At 29.6% G+C, this 16,723-nt stretch overlaps 1 protein-coding gene across 3 annotated transcripts in view; it reads right to left on the bottom strand.

Annotated features, from left to right (window-relative positions):
• LOC148309618 (uncharacterized) overlaps positions 1-16,723 on the bottom strand; it is a 156,815-nt gene that overhangs the window by 116,239 nt on the left and 23,853 nt on the right. The gene's annotated exons all lie outside the window — the stretch shown is intronic.

Here is a 16,723-nt window from a genome sequence, read left to right as displayed (position 1 = left end):
ATTTGTGCCCGTTTTATCAATATGTTTGTATACTGCAGCTATCTAGTTCACAAATGTCCGATAAGGTGATTAATTTTGTGCCACCCTGTATGTTTGTGTTTTTGCACAAAATATGTTAAATATTATTTACTCGAGTTTATTGTCCAAGACTAGTCAAGCTCAGTCAAGTCAAATGGAAATGAAAAAAATTGAAAAACTCATTTCTGCGTTCATAATGCTTCTGAAGCTATGTATGAATATATTCAAAATCTATGAAATAACAATGCTATAGAAAACATTGAAAATGTTGAGTGACAGCAGCAGTCAAGAAGCACAATATCCGCCATGATCAATTTTTATTTTATCTAGTAACTATTTACCCAGTTCATTATTATATTCTTGAATCTATTACACTATTTCATAAGATAAATCCATTCCTCTTGAGCTTTTCAAGATTTTTATAAACCATAAAGAGATTGAATTCTATACGTTTTCCTATTTCAATATGCAGTAGACAGAAAACAGAAATGAATTAAATTTGTATGCAAATTTCACAGGAAACGCCTTTCTACCATCCTTATTCAACAAACTGAAGAAAAATCATCGCCCCCAGAGATTTCTTTAACACCTTAATATCCAGGTGTATTTTATTTTCATTATTTCATTCGATTATTTTAAGTACATTTTAACCAAATATTCACCTTATGGGAAAATTTATTTTACACATAGTTTTTTTTTAAATTCTAATTAATGTTTTGTACTTCATGCAATATTTTTTCAGTATCCTAAAGTCTTTTACGTTTGAATAATTATTATTTATATTACATATGTTATTTCAAGAACGTTTAAACCAAATACTGGTAAACGTGATTTATTATAATGCTATAATTCTTATTTTTTGGATCTTTTTTTTATTGATTGTTCAGATTGTTTTTGCCTAATATTTTTTTCCATACTATCGAATCTTTCACTTTAAATAATAACCAATATGTTTGAAAATAATCATCAGCTATTCAATGAAATAAAAAAAAAGTGATCAGCAAAATGTTTTATGTGTTCGGATGATAGTGGTGGACTCGTGGACTTATATTCTGATGTTCAGGGTTCAAATCCAAAATAAATCATATTAAAAGTACAAATTGACATAAAATAATTTTCTAATGTCCCAATGGGCCGACTAGAGATTTAAAAAAAAGCTGTTTACATTATTCAAAGATCAGAGACCCGAAAAGCCTAACGTTGTTTACTTAGAGGATAAACCAAGTAAGAATATTACAATCTTTATAAAAATGAAACTTTATCATATTTTGGGATTTTTTTAAAAAGATGATGAAATATTTCAGAGTAAATATATTATCCATTAAAAAAGGTATAACGGGTGTGAGTTAAAATGTTTCCTATGGATTAAGATCTGAGAAAGAAAGCAGACTGTAAATTTGTTCATTGCCGACTTTAAGCGGAATTCTCATTCAACTTAACCATACTTTTATCTGCTTTGCAACGGTGAAGAATAATAATATTTCTCAAATTCAATTGGATTCCAACAAAACTCATTTCAATTCCAGTCTCTATAATGTTTCAGTACTCTTTTAAAAATGTATCGAGGGAAACTCTGTCTATTAAAAAGCATTCCATTATTTTATTTGAATTGAAATCATGTCCGTAATAATACTGCGATATTTCGTAATTTGTCCGATTCCTTATTCGTAGAACACGTTTTTTGATTGGAAAATTAATGAAATTTATACTACACAGTTGTACGTACATACTTCCGAATTATATTTAGATATTAATCCAGTTTCCCAAAAGGTCGTTGAAAACAGAATGTATAATTTTTATTTATCACTATCCCATATCCAATAGTGCATAGAGCAACCCATCAGATCGATGTGGTGTTATCTTGATCTTCAATTATAAGAATATTTTATAAGAATAAAACTTAAAAATGACGATATATATTTTTAGAAAAACTTTTTGGCAAGATTAAGTTTTTATATTTTGTCCGCCTCCGTAGTGTAATGGTGAGCATGCTCGGCTACTGTTCTGGGGGTCCCGGGTTCGATTCCCAAAGGGGGGTCTAATAAATATAAATGTTTTATCACTTTAATATTTATTCAATATTACCCTGGACAAGCAATTCAATATTACCTGAAGTGGAGGGCTGATCACCTTTCCTTCTATTAACGATCAAACTAACACTGCGTTTATATGATGCAGTGCCCTATGCACCATTTGGGTGCGGATAAGGGTTCGAAAAAAAGTTTTTATATTCGTTTCCATTTTGAAGCGTGCGATACTTAAATGTCAACTGTGTGTTTATTGGAAACTAGGTATAACCGGACAGGCGTTGCTGTAGCTCAGTCTATTTAAATGGTAAAGAAAGAAAAGAGAAAGCACATATTTCTAACATGTTTTAATTCAATATACTTGTGGGTATACAATATTTTGGAAGCCGTCAAGAAACACACTCTCCGACATTTTTTTGGTATTGCGCTCAACAGATGACGCTGCCATTATGGTAAATATCTGTTTTTCAATATTTTTCAAATGTATATCTGTACATCTAAAAATACACATGTATTCGAATAAACGTTGCGTCCAAATTTCAAAGCAATCGGTGAATAACTTTAAAAGATTTAATATTATGAGCAAACTAACATTAACATTATTATCTTTAAAGATTAGATACAATTGGAGCGTAGTTTTCCGATTTAAAAAATATTTTTCGACCTACTTCTCTCATTTTTTCGGATATTTCTCTAAGTGGTAATATAAATCACACCAGGGACACAGAACAGTATTTACAATAGCCGCTCTCTTCCTGACAGTTGATTTACTTGCCAAATGTATCGGAAATATCTTCACCGGATTACTATGTGACAAATATAGTGGACTTGCTTCCAGGGCACTCTAATCCCAGTGCACTTGCGGCGTGCGGGGAGCAGATTAATTAACGATACTAAAGGATTATTTGGGCTTGAATAAATCTGCCAAGAAGTATCGGAAGTGAAGTGTATTAATTGATCGAACACTGTCCCCTGACGTAATTATGCTTAATTCCATATTCCTGACAATGGGAAAAAAAACGAAATAACGTTAAGTTCGTATAATTTAAATAACTATGGTGAAAAGGTTTAATTGTACGTAAATGTAAAATATGATTTTACATATTACTCTTATCCATTCAAGAACTTCATAAATCAAAAATCGTCAATATTCATTTGTGCATGTTTTTGGAATGCCCAGATATATCCTATATATATCCAACTATATCCCAGCAAAAGCGGCATATTTCTCACTTAATATTTACCCGCTACAGGGCAGAAAGTGTTGTTTTTGCATTTTGAAGAAGTGGTGTTGTTTAATTATTTTTTCAAATTTACTAAATATTTTTCAAATGGAGAATAAACCTTCAGGATTTACCTTAAAAGATCTGTTGCACAGTAAAAAGTTCAATAAGTGGCTTTTTATTTATTTTTAATACATTGTAGTATCTTTTTAAACTTTAAAAACATTCTCCTAAAAAATCGAGTATTTTGATTTATGACGTTCTTGAAAGGAGTGCGCGATATAAGTAATACCATTTTATAGAAGTGAAACATTCCTGAAAAACAGTTTTTTTTAATCATATAAAAACTTAACAGAAAGTTGCTTTTTAGGTGTACAATGTTTGAAACGTTACGAAACTAATCATACGTACTCTAATTACTTCCTGTCATGAAACGGTCATACTCGTATATGTGTCGCCTGCTTCAAAATCCGCAAGATCCATGAAAGTCAATTTAAGGAAAAAATGCAAAATTCTCCGGGTAACATTTATGTTCAAAAGATTTGTCTATCTTTAGATAAAATATTATCAAGTAGAGAATTATCTAATTTTTTTCAGTATTTAAAAAAAAACATGACACAAACCGGTATTGACGTCATCTTAATTTTTGACCTATCCCCGCTCGCTGATTGGCCAATATGGGTCAGAAAGCAAGTTCCATGAATATGGCAGAATTTGAAATACAGCCCTGTTTTAAAGTACTTTTTAGCAGGGTTTTCAAGTATATAAATATTTTAAACAATAAAACCCACAATTGGCATTCCGATCGAGTATAATTTTTAAAATCTTATAAAATTCGATCGGGCGGATTTTGAAACTAGGCGCCACATATATAAATTTGCCTTTTTCTCGCATAAGTAGATGTCACACAAATGGTAACGAATATTATTTTAGAGAAAAAAAAATTACTTTTGTTTTTAAAAAAAAATATATTTGTTATTTACTTGCCTCCATTATACGTGAACAAAAGTTAAAAATTATCAATTTACAAAAACCATTCACTAGTAATTCACTGTGCATTCTTAAATCTTCTACCAGGAAACCATTTGTTGTAGAGACGCTTATAAATTCAAATTTTATGGGTCCCAAAAGGAGAGATTTAATCTACTGGGACTTCCGAAATAGGGACACACACACATTCACGGTTGATTGTGGGAGTCGCGGAGATATATGGAAAGTTAAAAAATGTAGAACAAACACTTGGCACCGTTGGTGAAGTAACAGAAAAGCGGGAAAGTGAGGATTCGGTCCCGAGTTGAATGCAGTGACATTACAAATGAGGATTTGACACGTTCAAATATTTCCACGAAGGTTCTATGGATCGCCAGATGTACCTACTTATTAATGACAAAGACTTTAAGCTAAACTTGGCACGATCAAGTATGCCAAATACTTGAAAGTGGTCAGGTTAGGAGTCGAAACAATCAGCAGGTATGTATGAGGAGATGCATGAACGTGGAAGAGGCGAAGAATGTTTGCAAGGACAGAGTGGTGTGGCGTTTTATTATTTCTGCCTACCCCTGCGGGAAAGCGCCGTAATGGTTAATTAGTTAGTTAGTCTTTTAACTATTTGCTTGATATGGTCTAGTCATATTGTGTGCGGGGAAGATTATATCAGCTATTGATTTATGTCAGCTAGATATAATAACTAGCGAATTAGAAGAAAATATCTCCAAATCTATCAATACGGGTCTTGCTCTTATAATTAATATAATTCTTATTGTTTTCAGGCTGTAGAATGCTAGGACGGACCAATATAAAAAAATATCCAAGTGTGGCGGTGTGGATAAAAGTATATTTCAATCATTTTATTTAACATTCTTGTAGAATATACACATATATTGGCGGGCTTTTTGTTAAGAAGCAATATCCTTTAACCAACTAACTCAAGATACCGACCAAAATTATAACCGTATATGGCCGTTTAAATATCAAAGGCCATTTAGTGCTTGAACATAAATATCAAGAAAAAATCATAACTTACAATTAATTAATTGAGATTAAAAAACTGAGTCCTTAATTGATGAAAACAAGAACGATAAAGAAATTATGATAAGGTAAGGAATTGAGGGAAAAAGGTTGAAAAAAACATGGAAGTTGTGATATGATGGACAGGGATTTCATGGAAACTATTATTTCAGACGATTCATGAATGTCATCAGAGAAAGTCAATTTTTCACATGAAGGAATTATTGAAGAACGATGTGCTAGGACAAGGAATGAAAAATCTCTTTTGAGAAGAACAAAGTGATACACCATGTTAAAAAAGGTACATAATGTTTTATTATGATATTTGCGTGCATTGTGATGGGTATAAAAGTAAGAAATATTAGATTTATGCTCTTAAATTAACGATTAATAAGAAAAGCTTGTAATCAAAACATTTTTCCACAAGATTATTTGAAAGTAAATAAGATAAAATGAATTTTAAAAATATTGCTTTCGTCCATATTCACACAACCGTGTTCCAGGTTTATCACTCCACTAGATTTCTACTAAAAAAATTGGCGGCCTTCCTAAGTTTTAAAGTCCAACAGCATTCTTTCAGCGTTCATTCACTCCACTTTTATCATATTTCATAAATCAGAAAATATGAAAATCAGAAAACACATTCTCCACTCAATGGAGAAAAGTATTTGGACACGCTCAAAATGTTGTTGATACTGTTGAAATTGGCAATACATATTATATACAGGATGGTACAAAATTAATCACTCTATCGGAAATTGTTATAGTTTTTGCAAATGGCATTGTACGTCAATCATATTTGAGATTTGTGAACCAGACAGCTATAGTATACCAACAGATTCAGTTTGGGGCAAAATTGATAACCCTATCGGAAATTCTTATAGTTTTTGCAAACGGCGTTGTACGTCAATCATATTTGAGATTTGTGTATACCAACAGATTCAGGTTGGGGCAAAATTGATCACCCTATCAGGAATTGTCATAGTTTTTACAAATGGCGTTGTACGTCAATGTATTTGAGACTTGTAAACTAGACAGCTGTAGTTTACCAACATATTCAAGTTGGCGCAAAATTGATCACCCTATCGAAAATTGTCATAGTTTTTGCAAATGACGTTGTATGTCAATCATATTTGAGATTTGTGAACTAGACAGCTGTAGTATACCAACAGATTCAGGTTGGCGCAAAATTGATCATGAAATTTTGTTTTCAATTGCTTTTTAATAAAATAAAACAAAAATATTTAAGAACTGGAAAACGTTATTTGTACTTTAAATAATTGTTTTGTAAAGTGAAAAAAGATGACATCCGCCAAGTGGCTGCCGCCATTATTAATACATATTTGTACCCGTTTTATCAATCTATTATATATATATATGCAATACTGCAGCTGTTTAGTTCGCAAATGTTAAATATGATTAACGTTTAACGCTATTTGTAAAAATTAGAACATCTTCCGATAGGGTGATCGATTTTGTGCCACTCTGTACTTCATACTTAAATGATGAATTTCATAAAAAATAAAAATATTTTTGAAGGGTGAAAAAAATATGGTAGTTTGCCTTACGCTAAGTCCTCCGGTTTGTAAGTTTTTAAGTTTAGTCTTCTCTCGGGTTGTATGGAACCGTAGAGAGTAACGAGTATTTGTTTTGTCCTAGGAACTATTGACAAGAGTGTCGGTCGGTGTTGCCTCCCAAGGAAAATAATTGACAGCTTGATTTGAGAACAAACAACTCTTTACTCGGCGTTCTCTTTATATAAATATGTGTATGAGAGTGTTGGACAACAATTTAATTACGGGTTGAAAATATGCTGCTAAGAATATTAAAGTTGACACACATATACTAACTAACTTAGCATTGAACTTAGCTTAGAACGCAATACTACTATGTCTTTGTCAACATTCTTCGCCTTTTCCACATTCATGCATCTTCTCACACATACCCGCCGATTATTTCGACTCCTAACCTAATCACTCTCAAGGAATTTACATACCTTATCATGCCAAGTTTTTCTCGGTCTTCCTCTGCTCCTTTTTCCAACTACATTCGTTTTATACATTTTTTTCTGTTCTTTCCTCAGTCGTTCGTTACATATATCCAAACCATCGTAAAACGTCTTTCTTAATTTTATCGATAATGCTTATTATTAGCCTTGCATTCTTTCCTTATTTCACAATTCGAACATCTATCATACATCGTTTTGCCACATATTCGTCTGAGGGATTCCATGCCAACTCCATGCTTCACTTCCATACATTAGATTTTAGGACTACGAGTTTAGCTTACGGTGATAGGTTTTTATTTGCTTTAATTGATGACTGTAACACTTTTAGTAATTTAGATTTGACGGGGTAAAAACATAACTTTTTATGAATATCGTAAGCTGAAAAAATATCAACTTATGCATAAAATTTATAATTAGTTCTCTGTTTTAACGTGAGAAGAAGCATGTACAATTTTTAAACGAAAGAAGGTATAAGAAAATAAAAAATATATATATCAGCTTTCTTGAGCTTACGACATGAGATTTGTCTGGCTTAATTGGTACACTTGTATTATATAACATTCGACTCTGGCCGTTATTGAACATCTATATTTCATTAATTTTAAAATACTTGTAAACATCATGTGCACACTCGTTGGATTCCTTTAGTATGTTGGTTGTAATGTTGATAGATTTGGAATTTCGGTTGACCGTGGCGCCCTCGGTTGAGAATTTGTGAATTTGTGACGTAATTACCTCACTCAAAAGTTATTTATGAACATCATGTTAATAATAAATCCAACATAAGAATTTGGAATTCAATCGTGATGGGTGTTTAGTTTATATTGTATAATAAATTTCATTCGTTAAGTTGAATTAAGTAGCTTTTACTGATCTGAGGCTTACTAAAGAGACATGGAAATATGTATACCTCTTATTTTTATCAATTTGATTTTGTATTGCATTCGACTAGTATAAAAATATTAAGAAATTATTGTAAAAGCATTTAGTAAATTTTTGTACTCTAAATTAAGCATGCCAATTTATATTCATCTAATACGTTTACTAACGTATCTTCAGAGTTCGGAATATCCTTAAAAAAAATATGTTATTTGTCGAAACCAGTTGGAACAATATTACTGACAACAAAATTGGTTTAAAATAAAGTTTTTTTTTAATTGTATTATTTTTTAGCATCTCGACAAAGATGAAGACGAAAATGTAAGTCTGAGCATTTACGGGGCTTACGACCATCATAGGCTGGTTTAAGTGATCACTTTACACACGTGTAACATTCACCAATTCTAAATCATCTTTGTTGATATGTTAAAAAATAATGTGAAAAATAACTCTTATAAAATTGTAAATAATCCATATTTATGAACAAGTATTTGGATACACTCAAAATGTTGTAAAAACAAAACTAGTTTTATAAATTTTATTAGTATACACATACAGTTCTTGGAATGTGCCATAAAGTACCGCAAAAAAAAAACATTTAAAAAAATCAGATATATTTTAAGGTGTTTAAGTATTCTCATTACCCGGAATGAAATTTCAACAGTTTTTTAGTGCACTTCACGATTATTGGTACTCAGATAAGTGTATTTAAACGTTCTCAAAACTTTCAATTCGCTCTGAAATAGATCAGTAAATATCCGTTGAAAATGATGAAGCTTCCTTAAATGAAAGGTTCGCATATAAATTAAAATTTATATAAACTCCTTGCAACGGTCGGAGAGAAATAAAAGAGCTCCGTTCCATTTCGATTTCGAACGACTGCATTGCGACTTGTGGAAAGTATTCACAACAAATCTATGGCGCTCCGAGTTTAATTTCGATTTTTGTCAACAGGGATGAAAGCGGTGCCTGGCGACGGTTTCCCGAATTATAAATGTCTTCCAGAGTGTTAACACTAGGAAAATGCGAACTTGGCAAACGCCAAACCGTAAATCAAAATTATACTTTTTTTAATGTCCCGTACGTGAGCTTCCTCGTATTTATGTGTTGCTATCCTAAAAATATGATACTTCGCGATATCAAAGCAATGTTTGGCGGTTTCGCACTCGTCGCGAAACTTGTTATCCCTGCCGAACCTCGCCAACACGTTTGTGTGGGTACACTCGATAAATCTTTTCGTGAGATCAACTTTAGTTACATCGATTGTTTTTTATTCTTTTCAAAGCGTACTTTTTTTGTACGTTTTTTGTTCAAACAAAATTTCTTATGAATTATGAAAATAAACAAAAAATGGTTAAAAAATAATCAAAGAATCATTGTCTGTCACTGATGATTTGGTTGGTTAAGTTAAGTATCAATAAGTAACCTTATCTAAGCGCATTCAAATACGCTTTTAAGTTACTGAATGATTTAACAAAAACAAACAAAAATTATTGTAAAATTATGAAAAATATGTTTGTGGTGAATACTTAAAAAATCAATCAAGTGGTGCCAATATTTGGATTGCTTAGGTAAGTTTGGGTTAGGTCCCTTTTTTAAGACAGTAAAAAAACAGTCAATTACTCATAGTTTCAAAAGACTTTTTTGGGTCAGGTTAAGACAACATATTGATTCAAATTAGTAGGTATATAAATATTGTAATCAAATTAATTTGAACGGTTGCACAATCAAATATGTGTACGCATAAAGATGCACATTTAAATTGTTCTAATAATATGTTCTTTAAATATCTTTGACATTGGCATTTTATACTGCTTCTTATTTTAAAACTTTTATTTTATTTCATTATTTTCTATTTTCTAACAGTTTTTTTCATTTCAAAAATGAACTTTTCACCATATTATACATAATATATTGGATTTTATTATACACCCACTCGCACGCTGGTTGTAATACAGAATTTCATTTATTTTGTTATAAATTATAACATATTGAAAAAACTGAAACTCAAACAAAAAATATGAACGAATAAAGAAAATATATATATTTTTAAAAAGCGTACATTCCTTCAATATTACAGAAACGCAAAATCAAAGTAAAAATTTATACAGTAGTTACGGGTATATTCATTCCAGGAATTTACATGAACACTTTTATTACGAAGTGGAAAAACGTTTCTGGCTTTTTAGTTCAGCTTTAGCTCCCAAAAGGGTTTTCAGGTAAACTATAACAGAAAAATTTCAGAATGAAACATATTCGCGCGGGACGATATGCAAAATAACTCAAATACTTTTGTTCGCAACTAAACGCTTTGGTAAAGCTGAAGCATACGTACATACATAAAGTTTTATGAGCTCCTGGTTGATTATCAAACCGAATTTTTAACTCACCATACATATTTTTATTAATTAGGTTTATTTTCATCAAGTCAAACACAGCGGGTTAATTGGTTTTCTCGTTTGTATACGTAAAATTAATACTTCTTAAATATTTAAACAGTTAAGTTAATCCTGATATGCAAGGATTAATATTTTCCCGGTAAATATTTTATGTAAAACGCCCATACAGGTACCAGTAGACCAAGACTGACCATCTTTTCTTCGTGTAATGAATGAACAAATTTATTGAAGAATGAACATTTCGTTTTGAATATTGAAAGCATTTACTTTGTGGATCATATTGATATATTATTTAGAGAAATAAAAATACTTTGTGTTCTGATCCACTCACATTTTTAGTAACCAACTAGTTTCGGCAACAACCTGTTGCCCTCTTCAGGGTTACATTTAGTAATAAATGTAACCCTGAAGAGGGCAACAGGTTGTTGCCGAAACTAGTTGGTTAATAAAAATGTGAGTGGATTAGAACACAAAGTATTTTTATTTCTCGAAATAATAGATGAACATTTCATTAATAAGTGTCATATTCACTAAAACCCTCATAAACTTGTTTAAATTATTAATATTTATAAAAATATAAATATTTGTCTGTTCAAAATCATACATATACTAAGATTATATGATTAATATAATCTTAGTAGATGATAGGTGTTTTTACACATGATAGGAAAAAAAATTAGTTAAACTTAAAAAAAAATATCTTAAACTTAATAATAATCTATGTTTTCCATTATATTGTTGTTTCATAGAATTTTGATATTTCCATTGTTTTGAAATCAAACATAACATATTATGTATTACGAATGTATGTTTTCTTTTATTTTTTCCATTCCGGAATCGCAGTTTCCATCGCAATTGAAACAGAAATACAATATAATGAGCCTTTTTCCATTTAAATATAATAACATTGAAATTTTATGTATGCCATCAACTTTTATCCCGAAGAAATAATGATATAGGGTGATCATTTATCACCATGTCACGCCGTTTCCGCGGTTCCATTACCACGTATGCGTTTATTGCACAAAATATTACGAATTTTATGTAGAAGTATCGTAATATAAGCTCAAAGTGATAAGTGTGCACTCATGTGCTTAATGTCACTGGGTTCGAGATAATATATTAAGGTTATTAGGATTACAAAATACCAAAGGAGCTTTTTCAAATAACAAAAAAGCTATTCAGTACATTTTTTTGCATTCTCATATATAAGAAAACTTATCTTTTTTAGATGGTAGTTGCATTTACTGCTTATTATGTAGAAGGCTTTAAGATCATTAAGTGGATTTTCGTTTCTTTTAGCTAAAAAAAGAAATGATTTATTTTCATCTATGTTGGGACCGATGTCGGATACTTTACTTCATTTTATTGTTATTTTACTGTTTTGCTACATAAATCTTAGTGCCTAACATACTTCATATCAAGGCTTGGAAAAATGTTATACATATTTTTTTAAATAGTTTATAAATATAACTGATAAAAAAATCATATTAATGTCATATAACTTTTTGAATGAATTTGACTTAATTCAGTAAAAATCATATTGTTTTAACCTATTCATAGCCACTAATAAATTGCGCCACAGTGCTCATCAGGCCAAGTATTTTTTGTAAAAATTAAAGATGCCTACAGTAAATTATTTTTTGTTTTGTTTATTTAATTACAATTTACTTACCAAACATTATATCCCTCATAGATTATTAAAGTTTTATTCTTGAAGTTAAACCAGTTTCAAATTTTTATTGTCAGACAGGGTTGTAACACATGCGTGCATTTATTGCTTCTGAGATATCTCGTCCCCGGTAATACGGACACTGCCATTTACCGAGATGTCTCGTCTCTATGTTAATATATTTTCATCAAATTTAGCATAAATTTACACGCGCAACCTTTTAAAATTTTCCGAATTGGACCACCTACGTATTCACGGTTATCAAAAGATTATATACCCATTCGTAGCGTTCCCGGTTCCTTTATGCTCTCCCGTTCCGAAGAATATTTTAATACGCTTTGATATCATTATGTCATAAGTATATATCCGTGTAAGTACAAGCAAGCTTACATAGAAACCAAAACATTGTTTTGTACTTAGCGTATTATGATTCATAGCACGATATTACACACATATTACGCTCTTCTCCGTATGATATTAGACTCTGTATGGGGAATGTACCACAAAGTATCATAATATCTTTAATTGTTCGCCATTCAGACGCTTTTCAATTATATATATATATATATATATATATATATATATATATATATATATATATATATATATATATATATATATATATATATATATATATATATATATATATATATATATATATATATATATATATATATATATATATATATATATATATATATATATATATATATATAAATATATATATATATATATATACATATATATATATATATATATATATATATATATATATATATATATATATATATATATATAAATATATATATATATATATATATATATATATATATATATATATATATATATATATATATATATATATATATATATATATATATATATATATATATATATATATATATATATTTATATATAAATACATATTTATATATATATATATATATATATATATATATATATATATATATATATATATATATATATATATATATATATATACATATTTATACACGAGTATTTTTAAAAAGTGATATATTTTATTTTGAAATATACAATTATGCTCTTTTACATTCAAAGTAATAAGTAGAAATAAAGAATTCGTGACAATTTTTTTTGATGCATGAATTAGTGAAGATTAAATCCGGATTTTTTGGAATTACGTTATAAAATCCCTTTTTTAAGAGTCCCTGCTAGCTAAATAAAAGTTTTCTTAATCCAACACAGATGGCTGTTATGAACTCATACATATGTACTGTGTCATTAATCACATATTTAGGAGACCTGAAAAATGTAGTAGTGTGGTTGTTAATCATGGCTAGAAATGTGAATGTTGCACAAGTATAAAATGATCACTTAATTAGCTTATGACAGGTCATTAGCCTTTTAAATATAAAAACTTCTATATTCTTCTTCATCTATATTGAGATGTCAAAATATGTCGAGATTTGTGAACAAGTATTTGGATACACTCAATATGTTGTGAATAATAAGAAGTTGCTGAATTTGCTTTTTAACGACAACTGAAAGGTTAATGGGCGAACGAATGACGATCTGAAAAATAACGGTTGTTACGCTAGAACGCCGCTACAAGTTCACACTATTGGAACAGGTGCATAGATCTGAAGCATGTCGGATTCAAAAATGACTGAGACAATAAAAGGAGGTAATGAGATATGAATTATTAATATGTTCTATTGTAGTTTGTCACAGTCGTGTTGTCAGTTTTTCAAACAATTGTTTTTTTTTTTACAACTAGTTCTTAAGAATGACAATCCTAATTTATGTGTACAAGAGTTTACTTTTTTCTAAAAAAAACTTGTATTTATTATCTGACAAATTCAAATGAGAACATTTCAAGTAATATTTAAAATTATTCTTTTGTCAAGAAATTCAATTTGAAAACTTATTGTGCATAATATTAGCTACTTTGTAATAATCGAGATCTCATACCATGAGTTTTTCCTTTTTTACGTATTTAAATTATAATTTAAATGATTTTTTAAATGTGCAAGTACTATCTACCTTCTGATTGCAAACAGCTATATATGGTATCAAACGTTTTGATCAATTTCAGTCTGTTTTTGGTTGGTTGGAAGACATTGTTTTTTAGCAATAAGCCCCACCCAATGTACTTATTTCATTATGTCCATGAAGTTCAAATAAATAAAAATAAAACATAATAATTTCCATAATATGTTGATATTTTTTCTCTGACATCTAGAGGAACACTCAAAAATTCATAGATGCTGCAGAAAAAAAAACACGATTTAAAGGTATATTGGGTGACGTTGTCCATGAAAGAAGGACCTATGTATAACCTGAGGATGAGGAGAGCTGACCCCAACAGCCATCAAAAACGATAAGTTAAGAAGAATAAGAATATTGACAATTTTAATTTAGTTACAAATATTCCATTGAACATATTTCTGAAAAAAATAATATTAAGTTATAATACAGCATACCAAAATACATTGAATAATTATATAATAAGTCTAAAAATTTATATTCCAGTATCCAAATATCTGGATTTTATAATTTGAATTCTCCAGTAAACGAGGTTCAAAGCTAGAGTTATAATGAATGGATAACACGTCAACAACATATATCGTATAGTCGTACAGGAGAAAGTGACCAACTACCAAAACGTAAAATGTTTAGGAGGCCCCATTTAGGTCACTTTTGCTTCGCAAGAAAATAAACATCAATGCAGTTAGTCATTTTTAACAAATCAACATATTATATTTCCAAGTTTAAAATCCTTTGGGAATTTTTCAGGGCAATATTAAGCTAGTAAGATATCAAATAGTCAATGATGAAAAAATATGCACTTGGTCACTTTCTCCTGTATGACTACGATATCTTTAACATGAATTAAATTCGATATTAAATAATAATAATTATTAAAAAAATATCCTGAAAAAAAGGATTAACAACTAATTTTACGATGCCTAATTCCTTAGAAATAAGTTCAGAATTAAGGTTAAAGCTATTTACATAATGTAGTAAAAACGTTAATTTCCATATGGAACGTAAAGTTTTCAGGGTATCATATAATTTCGATGCCCCGAAATATTCATTTAAACCTTGTGACCATTAAGTAATACCATTTATATTATGTATATTATTCCCATAATTTGTTTCAGTGTCAATAACTTTTTTATAAAATTGATACCATTAAAAGTTTGCCTTTTTCACTCTCGTAACTTTTTTTTTCTTTTATTAACGGCCCTTGCTAATTTTTACATAATATTATTGATTACATGATATAAAATTATTATAAAATAATACAAAATATTTGTATTCTTCGACTTTATCTTGAATATTTTAAAATCGACACTGGGTACTCGATAAAAGGTCTACGACGCACTCATCAAACTTAATTAAGTTTATTTGCTAACTAGATAGCCACGTTCTCGTGTGTGATCTAATTTCCTTTATAGCATTTCCAATTTCTATTCTTGTAAATGAACACAATCATAATTATTCTGGCCAACAAAGCACAGAGGGAGTAATTGAGGTTTTTGGTAGGTATACATTTTTACGATTCGATGAGTTTGAATTCAGCAGAATTCTAATGTTGTCTAATTTCGTCTTATTAGAGAAGATCAAACGTCACTTTTGAAGTTTACCCGATTAACTCCATTAATTATTACGCCATATTGAAATACTTTTTTTGGTACATTTGTTATCAAACATTATTGGTATTCTTGGCGTACGAAAATGATGTGGATTCCATCGAAACACGTGTTACCTTATATTATAATTTGATTATTGTTGGTATTTACAAGCAAGCTTAAAACTTTAAAGTCTGTAGATCCACAAGGTCAAAATATCAACATATCAAATTTTATGGATTTCATAATTGTTTCCAAAGATGACTTTCCCTTATATATTTATATATGGGTACAGAATACAAAATAACTATACAAAAAACAACTGTAAACCGATGAACGTCATGTATGTAATAATAGTAATAATATTTTTTTAATATATAGCACCATTTTCGTATAATACTACCTCAAGGGTACTTCACTGTGATTAAATTGGGGAACAGGAGATAATGGAAATAATGTAGAAAACAAATGTATTCATAGTTTTTTTTTAAAGATCATCTCATTCTTACTATTTCTTACTACTGGTGGAAGAGCATTTCATATGTCATCAGGTATAATAAAATTAATATCTCACAAAAATCATTGTTTTTGTATTTGACGAGAAAGCCCACAACATGTTGAACAACATTCATTATAATTCAGGAAAACAGATAATCGAAATATAAAAAAATAAATGGAAATTAATATTTTCTTTGAAACGCTATGTAGATATTTTTTGTCATTATGTAAGAGATGGCCTTTTACGTGGGACATTACATCGTAAGAGGTACTATCGTCTGCTGAACCAATTGTTCAACCAGTTTCAATTCTGAAGTAAAATGAAATACATGTCTGTTTTGCTGCAATTTGTAGAGATTTACTACACTGATAGAG

This window comes from Brachycentrus maculatus, unplaced genomic scaffold, assembly GCF_059751285.1.
Source record: "Brachycentrus maculatus isolate JH-2025_06_01 unplaced genomic scaffold, ASM5975128v1 h1tg000119l, whole genome shotgun sequence".
Taxonomy (NCBI): Eukaryota; Metazoa; Arthropoda; class Insecta; order Trichoptera; family Brachycentridae; genus Brachycentrus; species Brachycentrus maculatus.
Note: the sequence above shows the minus strand (reverse complement) of the source record. Positions and strands in the feature narration are given on the sequence as shown.